Here is an 11,636-nt window from a genome sequence, read left to right on the forward strand (position 1 = left end):
ACTAATTACTCATTGTATTTATCATGTATTTACATAATGTATGGTTGTGGGAATGTTGATTTTGTGGGACTTAGTTGAATTGGGAAAGAGAGGCAAGTGGCAATGGGTCCTTTACTCTACTCATGAGAAGAAACCTTAGAGTTGAGGGTAGGGTACATGTATCTATTTACATTAATTACAACACTCTAGCTTCCCATTTTTAACTGTGTAAACCTCATCATCTAGACCAGTCAAAAAGATTTGTAAATTAAAAAAATATGGAGCCCACTCTATGAGGCATACATTGCTATTGCTTTTCCTGTTACTATACAAATTTGCTTCTCTCATTTAATTAAATCACTATTTTCTTCTGATTGTTATAATTTGACTGTGACAATTCCCACATAACACTTCCAAAAAAATGTAGAACACCTAGGTCTCGCTTTGTTTGACCCACTAGCCCAATATTTGCATTATGCTATGCAGGACCATTCAAGTCATCATCATCTTTTCAAATTAATTACAATAATATAGTTCTTATTTAATGATAATCTCATAATTCACACGTCACATCCTTAATGGTTAAGGACTTTAATTTAGGTTATATCAATAGGAATTTAAACTTGCATGGATTTATTTATAAGGTGAAAATATATATATTGTGATGCAAAGAAGTATGGAAGTGTGAGTGAAGAAGAAGGGAAGAGTGGAAACAAAATGATTGAACACACGGGTGAGTGTGTCCGAAGACATCTCATTTGGTTTTCTAATTGTCTCTGGTCAACAACTCATCCCTCATCACTCTCATCATTAACATCATCCTTCTTTTTATGCCTTCTTCTATCATCAAATAAAGTCAATTTATTCCCCCCCTCTCCCATCATTTATTTCTTGGATACACTTTCACATTATTGTCTATCATTATTATCTTATAATAATCATCATTGCTATTATTATAATTATACAATAATCATCATCATGCCCCAACTTAATTCCCCATATTGATAACGACTATATATACTATATTATTTTATTTTATTTCATTTTACATATATATGAATTCCGTTAATCGTTACCCTTTTAAAAAGTTTATATATATTCACTTTTTAAAAATATAATAAAAATATATTTTTTTTATGATACTCAATATATTGATTTAAAAAAAAAAAACTCCTTAGTCATCATTGTTGGATCAAAACCTATTATAAGTAGATAGACCGAAAGCTATAATTATTAGTAACTAAGGAGTGGTTTTGTTTTTTAGTTAATATTCAGAACTATATCTATAACATAAGGAACTATCAATGATCTCCAACGTAACATTAGAATTCTAAGATTAACACTAATCAAGTCCCTTAAATTGATGAATTGATGGTGAGTAAAATTGAGAAATTATGAATAAACTGATGAAATAAAGATCATAAATGTGGATTGGTAGAAGAGAATTAGGAATAAATATCAATATGTTATTGAGTATCAAAATTGTGAAACAAGCTAAAAGAGAGAAAATCAAACTTTGATATTCATTTCACTTATTAATTACTTGTTATAATTAATCCTATATTTATACTAGTTCTCTAGTAAAACTTAATTTGATATACTAATTTTACTACACCAAGATTTTTCACTTATTACTCATTAATTATATCTAGTTATCTAGGCACACATACACAGAGAGTTATTAGGTTTCAAAACAGTAGTGACACCCTTGGTAAGTTTGAAGAGTTGATAGATTGAAACTTGAATAACATAACCTACTACATATACTATATGCAATTTAAAGGGTGGCACCACATTATTGAAAGATGCTAAATTTTTGGAATAGTACTGGCCACACCAATAATATTTGTTTGGGAAATTTCAACAAAGGGACACAAGAACAATCGATTAATATCAACCACCCCTTTGTCCTTATACTCAACGATGCAATCATTATTAGCTATCAACTACAGTTAATTTCCTTTAGAAGATTCCAATGTACTGTTCGCAAAACTTATGAAGATATTATGCAAGCTGTACTATATATATATATATATATATATATATATATATATATATATATATATATATATATATATCCTTTTAACCATGTATTATTGAGCAGGATTTAGTACAAATTTGTCATTATTAAGAATTTTATTATTAACCAATGCTGCAAAAGGCTTCATTCGAATTTCATGCTCTAGTGAAAAGTTTCAGATTTCAAATTTTGGGATATATATATATATATATATATATATATATATATATATATATATATATATATAATTTTTTAAATATTATTCTATATATGTTCCTCTATTTATCAACTTGAATTTTTTGAATAAGTAATTTCAAAACTGTTACGATGGGTAACCGGAGATTAATAGGCTGGACTCGTTAGGCTGGCCTAATCGTCTGAAAGAAGAAGCCATGTTTGCGTCAGGAGCCTCCGTCTAACTTATATGGTACCTGCAAAGACACTCTGATACTTAAGTTAGTAAGAGTTTAAGCAAGTTTAGAAAGTATTGGAACTTTAAGATATCTGAGGGGTGTCAATGTATTTATAGTGGTGAACCAATAACCACGTATTTATAGTGGTGAACCAATAACCACCGTTCGAATAGTTCCACCTTTTAAGGAGGATAACCGTCTCTTTATCTTAGAGAAGTTAAGATATGACTTCTGAAAGTGGGTTGAGATATGGCTCTTGTAAGTTGAGATAATTTAAATTTTAAGTTAAAAAATTTTGTATGAAAAAACATGTATGAGATATATATTTGTTCATGCATCTCTATTGATCAACTTAAATTTTTGAGATACATGATTTTATGACACATGTTAAAATCACCACCGCATGCTTATGCAAAATTCTTTTTTTTCTTTTAAAATACTATATTAGGATTAAAATATCTTTTGAAAAATACTAAAAAATCTTAAATTTTAAATATGGTCTGAATAGGAATAGGGTCAAATATCATTTAAGTGAAGCATAGAGTTTTTTTTAATATTTTTTTTTAACGAATGATAACATTTAACATTAACCCTCATGCTTAGATGAGAGTGGGAAAACAATCATTTTAGTAACAGTCAAACAACAAAGAATATGATGAATTTGACTATATTATTCTATCCCATTTTCTCTTTTTAATCACGACTTATTATTATTACTTCAAAATCTCAATCACAATGTTGAAGTGCCTTATAATTTGTCTGTGATTGAAGGAGTGTGTAATAATGGGCCACCAATAACTAATTATATATCGTAATGCAATAATAATACTTTTATAATAAGCTCTAAGAATCCAAAAACCAAAACTAAAGATTTCAAAAAGGGATTAAAGTGGAATAATCTCCATGATTATCATCAAAATAAAAATTGTGATTCCAAGTGCAAATATTTTAGGGTGAGTTGTCCCATACTTTGCCAGCATCGCACAGCATCCCAGGTTGACGAAGATGAAGATGAAGATGAAGATTATGATTGTGATTGTGATGATTATATCATTGTGATGATTAATAATGAAATAGTACTATAGTATAAAAAAGGAGCATGAGAAATGTCCCATAATGATGTCTGACGAGGGGAACAAAGACCCTTCTATGTGCAAGATTGCATGCCGACTTGTCCCTTGTAAATTATTATAATATTTCATTTCTTGGTAATCACACATTTCTTTAATTAACGTAATCTAATTAAACTAATAAGCATGTGTTTAGGTAGCATGAAATCATGCAAGTAAGGCCGAACCATGCCCTCATCATTATCTATCAATATTCTTTTTCTTACTTAGTTTTCGACAAATATCTGTCTTAGCGGCTTCTTCAGATTGATTTGGCAAGTTAGATTTTTCTAACGATCTTGTTAATGGTAATTGTTAAAAGACTCAAAAGTTATAAATTTCAAAATTTTTAATATATTCAATAACTCAATGACTTATGTACGTATATTAGAGACATAATTATTTATGTTATTTCATTTTGTAAGCTTAAATTTTTGAGAAAAATAATATCACAGTATAGTATTAAAATTGTATGTTCTAAATATCTAAAATTTGATTTTTGATAAACTAAAAAAAAGATAGCATAAGACTAATAAAAAAATTTATGTAAAAAATCAAACAAATTCAAAAAAATTTCTTACTTGAGAGAATATATTAGAGATATATCAATATTTAAAAAATTGAAAAATAAAAGTTGTATCGTGAAATAATTAGGCTGTAGTTAAATTATATTTAAAAAAATAGAATAAGAAATAAAAAGACAGAGATGCATATATTTTGTTTTTAATTAAGAAGTACAAAAAATAAATAAATATGAAAAAAATTAAAGAATATATTTTTATTCTATTTTTATAACTAAACAAATTTGTTCTTTTTATTTATATATTGAGTTTAATTTTGATATACTAATATTACAAAATATTTTATACAATTATCTAATAATTGTATTTGTTTTTTCAGATAATCATTCATTCTACCAATTAAAAAAATAAATATCTTTATTAATAAGATATTATATAATTAAATACACGTAAAAAATTATTTATACGATAATAATATATATCAAAATTAAATTCTTATATATTTTTTCCTTATAAATAATACCCATGAGTTCTCGTTCTCTAAGTCGCTGGTATTAGAACGAGGAAAGCTAGCTAATATCATTATTTTTGAAATAAATATCCAAATTAATTTTTAAAAAATTTTAAATTTGATATATATTATGATTCCTAGTAAATTTTTATTCTCAATATGTTCTTGAGAATTAGTTCCATTGAACAAAATAACTAATTTGATGTATCTATCATTATTATATTAATAAAAATAACTAACTTTTAAACTTAATATTTTAAAAAATATAACAGTTGTATATATTAATTGTTCATATAGTATTTGCGATTAAAAAATAGGATAATATTATGGTGTATTATAATTTTAATAAAAAATAAAAATAATTTTTTTATACCATAAAAAAAACCGAAGAAATTAAAGTAGGAGGAGTCCCAGTCTTACAAGAAATGTGGCATAAAAATATTCCCCTATATCCCTAACAAAAAAGAATATGTTGGGTTTGCAATCAATCTTTCTGCAGCAGTTGTTTTGATCATCTACATGATTGTCATTCTATCATACATGATTACCACTTGTCCCCCCCATCACCCTCTCTGCCACTTTTGGAAAAATATTTCTATGCTTTACCAAACGTATTTAATACCTATCCTAAAATTATTTATAAACACATTTTCATCTCTAAAATTTGGAAAAATTGCAGAATAAGAACTACTCTCGACAAATAAATTGTTTTTTTAGTCACATTTTTAATATACATCTAATAAATAAATAAATGTGTAATACATTTTATTATAAAAGAATTAGATCTTCAAAAAATTATGATAAAACAAATTATTTCTTCTTCAAAAACTTATCAACAATAAAAATTTATTATAAAATAAAATGTTCAGTGAGAAGAACATTTTTGAAAATAATTTTATTTTTTACTCAAAATGATAGAAGACAGGAGAGAATATTGGGTTACGTACAAACAAAGTGATAATAGAAAACTTGGCAAATGGCAAATATAGAATAAACTCTTTGAAGTTGTATTGCTAGTTTCAAAATTCTTATGATTAATTAAAGAGGTGAAATTTCTGTTAATTATAAGAAAAAAAAAAGAAAAGAAAAGAAATGAGTGATCACATGGTAGTAATGGTAGTAGTACATTAGAAATAAATCAAATAATAATAATAATAATAATAATAATAATGAGAAGGTAGATAGATAGATAGATAGATATAGATCCAAAGACAATATACGATCCAACGTACAAATGATTGCTGTTGTGTAGATTGTCTCCTTTGGACTCTGCACTCCGTCCCTATCATCACTGCCCCTCACACCTCACCTTATAGTATATTTTTCAATTAAATGTATATATATGGTACGGTACTACATTTATACATATTTCCTATTGTAAATAATAATAATGATAATAATGGAGTAGTGATGTATAATCAAAACATTCATGAATGCAACATGATCGATCTGCTTCTCATCATCGTATGAATTCACACACACACTGCAGGTGCAGATGTAATGAGTAATGATGGTAAGCTGTGCTGTGCTGTGCGGTGCAGTGGAGTGCAGTGCAGTACAGTGCAGTGAAGTGTGCTCTTCCATAAGCAGCACAAGCAGACAGCACAAGCACCTTCCTTCCTTACTTGGGTAACTCTTCTCAATTCAACAATTAAATTAAAAAAAGAAAAAGGGTTGCATTGAATTGAATACAAGAGTGGAAAGGGGCAACACCATATTCCTCACTCTGAACCAACCTCATCATTACTCACTCACGTGATTTCCCTATCCCTACCTATCCTATGCTCTTCTATTAAATTACCACTGCTAACCAATAAATGCCTCTTTTTTATTTCTATTTCATTCCTTTCCCCCCCACTTCCCTATTTACCATCATATACCATACCTATTCACTAGTGGATGCTACTATCAAGATTTTTTAATTTTTTTTTATTAAAAATAAATAGAAAAATTATAATATTTAAATTATAATTTATTAATATGAAGATTTTTTAATTAATTTTATGTGTAAATACTTTTTTTATTATTAGATAATAAATTATAAAGTTTGATTTTAATATTATAAAAATATTATTTTTTTTAAATATGACTAAATAAATATATACACTTTTAACATAAAAATTTTTATAAAAATATTTTTAGTATCTTTATTTGAGTAGGTGTTTATACATATATTTTCATAATGTGTTTAGTTTAGTTTTTATAAATTGAAGTTGAATTTAATTTGATTATATTAAAATTTAGTTTGTTTTAATGTAATTTATGTTTGCATATTTTAATTTAAAATTAATCGTAATTAATAAAATATTATTTGAATAATAATTACCAAAATCAATTTTAGGTATAAAATGACCAAAAAATAAAAATTAGATTAAATTTTAATATTATTTTTTAAAAATTCAGTTTACATTTGATTTTTATACATTGGTCAGAATAAAAAAGGTTACATAAATAACTAATTTGTATTGTCGCATAAAAAAACTAATTTTTAAATTTATTATTAAAAAATAATGTAAATACATAAATCTATTATATAATTATATATTTTATATTATTGGTATATTAAAATTAAATTAAAAATTAACATAAATTTTTGAAATAACTTATATCATAACAAACATATTTTAACTATAAAAACTGAAAAGATAGGATTGGCATTTAAAAGGTTCCGATTTACAGAAAACCTTGAGTTAAATCGTACAGTTTTTTTAACCATAAATTTTTTAATGATGAAGCATATCTGCTGTACTATTTTTGTTGCCAGTATTAGTATTAATATTACATTGACATTTAAATTTGAAGTGAGAATTATAATTATAATGGGCACAAGTACAAGACTGGAAAAAGCGTCAACGTTAATAGCCTGTAAGAAAGCAAAGTTCTTCATGTATATACAAGGAGATGGAGCTAAAATTGGTTGGACCATCAATGAACAGTGACAAATCCGCATGCATCTTTATCCTCAAAAAAATAAGACAAACAAATTTGTCAAAACACCTTCCATCATCCAGGTTCCTATTTATTATTTTTTATCTGCTTTCTCTTCTGAAAAAAAATACAAATTTCCTATTTGTTTATTCAATGATCCATTAAGTAACTGATAAAATTATGAAAGAATAAGAAAAAAAATAAATTTTTATTGATTGTTGATTAATTAAATTATATTATAAATTATGAAAGTAAAACTAAATATATATAAAGTATTAGTTTAAAAATAAATAAAGATAAGATAAGAATAATCAAAGATAAGATAAAATAATAAAAATTAAAATTGTAATTGAATTTATATATTCTGTTGAAGTGAATTTATTGATTATGACATTTTTTATTGTTGTCATGGACTAAGATAAAAGAGTAGTTTAATAATAATAATAACTATGATTTGGTCATGAATTATCTTATTGAAAAGTGAAAACATTTTAAATATTTCACTATATTAGATATTTTAGTAATTTTAACTATTAGTCTCAATCATTTATAATTTTTGTAATTAAAATTAATGACTAAATAATTAGAAGAGACCACAATTTGGGGTTAGGATTTTATTTGTAGGAAAGAGGGCACATAATAAGTTGTTTTTGTGCTTGGATTATTGAAATGGTATGCTTTGTTAATTATTTAATTTTCAGTTCAAATACAACATGGTAAAACTTCACCTCTTTTAAAATAATTTTTTTTAGTTGTGTATAATTATTAAATTTTATTGAAAATATAAAGAATCTATTAAAAAACCAAACGTATCCATAAAATACTTTTTGGCTTTGATTTTGGTGCATGAGTTACTTTTTGTCTTTCAAATGACATAACTAGTTTTTTATTTTCCAAATGAAATTCAAAAGCATAGAAATTAATTGTTAATTAGTCAACTTTATACTTTTTATTCTAAAGTTATTTTATAATTTTTAATTTTGGAGAATTTAATATTTAAGATTAAAATTTAGAATTTAATATTTAAAATAAAAAAATAGTTGATGTTCGAAAAAATTTACTCCTTAGTCGAAGTCTTTGAAATTATATTTTCGAAAAAATAGTTACTTTATCATCTCTATCCAGATGTGATTCAATATACTGATAAAACTATAAAAGAATTAGCTAATATTAGGGCTTTTGAATTTTGAATATTCTTTTATTGAAAAAGAAGCAAATATCAAATTTAACAAATGAAAACATTACTGTTGCATCAGCTGGATTCTGGAAAGCGAAATACCTAAAAGTTTCGCTGTGTTAAAAAAAATAAATAAATAAATTCAAAGAAAGAAAATCAAATGCGTCCACACGTGTAATATTTGTCAACTACTCTTTCTTCCTTACTTGCAGGGTTTTTCACCCCCACAAGTGTAATCAAATATATAATTCTAAATTTCTAATTTCTAATGTCACTACTTTCATGATTTCTTCCTACACAATAACTCACAAATAAATTTAAATATAATTTTGGATCGTTAGATATAAATCACGCGATTTGATCTTAAATAAATAATTATAACCAAATCAAGTAAAATTGATCTAGTAGTTAGGCTCCGTTTAAAAAATTTTAAAAGTTATTTTTTTGAATTTTAAAAAAATAATAATATTAATATTTAGTATAATTTTTAAAATTAAATTATAATTTTTTAAAAAATTACTTAAATATTTATAAAGAAATCAACAAAAATGATTTTTTTTATCATAAAATTTTTTTTATTTCATTTCTTTTAAAATAAATACTTTTAAAAACTAAAAACTAAATACAAAATAACTTATTTATAAGTTACTTTTAATAAAAATATTTATTATTTAACTTATTTTTTCAAAAAAAATTAATTAAACTGTTTATCCAAATTAAATCTTAATTTACCAGTTTATTTGAGTAAATGATGTCAAAATTCAAATTCTACTTTGTGTGTATAATAATTAGTTAATCAATAACAAATTGTTAAATTGAGTTTATATTTACAATAAATTGATGATTGATCTACTAAATAAGAAAATACAACAGAAAAGAAAAAATAAATAATTATAGTGATAGTCCGCATAGGAAGCAGCATTGTTTGTTAATTATCCAGTTGCTATAGATGCTGAAACCGCTATGAATACTCCTCATAACCCCACCCCACCTGATCAGGAAAGAACGTGACCACTGATTATCACTTGATTGTTAATCAAATTAAATTATTACTTCAATATGGTATATATTAATTGTTATTCGATATGACAGCATAATAATCATCGGCATGCATGCACATAAACATTATTTTCAACAGGAAAAAAAAATCATATATATAGTTGTTAAACTTTTATGTGAATTACTTATTGAATGGGTTAATTCAACTTCAAAAATTAATTCATGGATAATGATGCTTCATATTTATAAATTATCTAGAGATATTATATGTTTAATTAATTTGAGTTAGTTTAGTCATTTATTATTACATGCATTAATCTTGTATATTGTGAAGGTAAATATTTAATAATACGAAGAAGATAAAGTCTTTCCCCAATTCAAAGTAAGAATTCCTCAGCACGACTACTTCCTATTCAAAATTGGGAAAGAAGAAGAATTCTAATATACTTAGAAAATGAGAATGAAAAAAAATATATGTTCACACTCCAAGTAGCTAGCGTATTAGTATTTTTTACAACACATGTTGCGTATTTATATATGACTGACTACAAAAATATCCATTAAGAGGTTATTAATCAAATTATCAAACCATTCTCTTCATGAACCGTGATATATATAGATATTGAAAGCAATTAAATTACGCACGAAGACTGAGTTACTAAGAATAAAGAATTTACATAGTGGGAATTCGTTTTTTTAAATTTTTTTCATTTAAACCATTTATTATTTACAACTAGTGATGAGGTAGTTGAGTTACACTTTCATTGTATGTAAATTATTAACGCAAGTCACATCATTGTATGTATGTAAATTATTGACGCAAGTGAAAACACAATAATTCTCGAATCTAGTAAGAGTTTTCTTTTCCCTTGATATAATCAAATAAGATTAAGTTCACATTCGTCGGATAAACACTAACTGAATTCTTTGGTAGTTTACTTTGATAAATAGTACATATCTTTTATTTTTTATTTAAAATTCTCAAAATAATTTGAATTAATCTTCTTCGTTACAACTTTTGCTCAAATGATTATTAAAGATCCTCCAACAATGAAGTAAACATGCCGCAAATCACTTCAGTACAATCAACAATATAACCACTTGATTCATTTAAATAGATCTTCTACTCTTAATTAATGTGATGAAGTGAATTAGTTAGATATTCTTTATATCTAAATATAATTTTGATTGGATGAAAATGAAATACAATAATGAGGGGAGTATTTTTGGAATCTAAATAAAAAAGTCCGTCATTCTCTTATATATTTGGGATTTAAAGTTAGCTGTGATCTATTTAAAAGAAGTATAATATATATTTTTTTGGGGGGTGGGGGGAGGGAGATTTTTGGCCCCAAAATTTTAACTTTTATATTACAAAAGTACAATTTATTAAAAATGATCTTTTTTTAGAAAAAAATTATAACAATAAAATACATGTGCATAAGATAAATTTAGACGGAAAAAAAAGATAGTTGAAAGTCTTTATGAAGGAGATAAATTGCATTTACTTTTTCATTATAATTGGTGTTTTCTGATGTGGGAAATTATTTCCAAAAAGTGAAATGCAGAGAGTGTACCGCAAGCATTATTGGGATGGAAATAAAGTTGTTCATAGTTCATGTGATGATCATTCTTGACTGGGCGAATCCCATGCATGATTGTCAAGAAAAAATAAAATAAAAAATGTTATTCTTATATTAAAATCAGTAATTAATATATTTATTTTTAATATATATTTTATATTAATAAATAGTGATTAATTTTTTTCGATTTTTTGTAATATTTTCGATTCGACAAGTCAAAGACTAATTCATCGTGATACTAAACTTCTTTTAAGAGTTTGTATAAGACAAATTCAAACTTCCTAATATTTATTTAAATAAATTAATAAACTAACTACTAATTTAATTAAATAATAACTAATTTTAATAACTAATTTTAGTATATACTTATCATAATTAAGAAAATTAAAGTGCCAC

This window comes from Arachis hypogaea, chromosome 6 (genome assembly GCF_003086295.3).
Source record: "Arachis hypogaea cultivar Tifrunner chromosome 6, arahy.Tifrunner.gnm2.J5K5, whole genome shotgun sequence".
Lineage (NCBI taxonomy): Eukaryota > Viridiplantae > Streptophyta > Magnoliopsida > Fabales > Fabaceae > Arachis > Arachis hypogaea.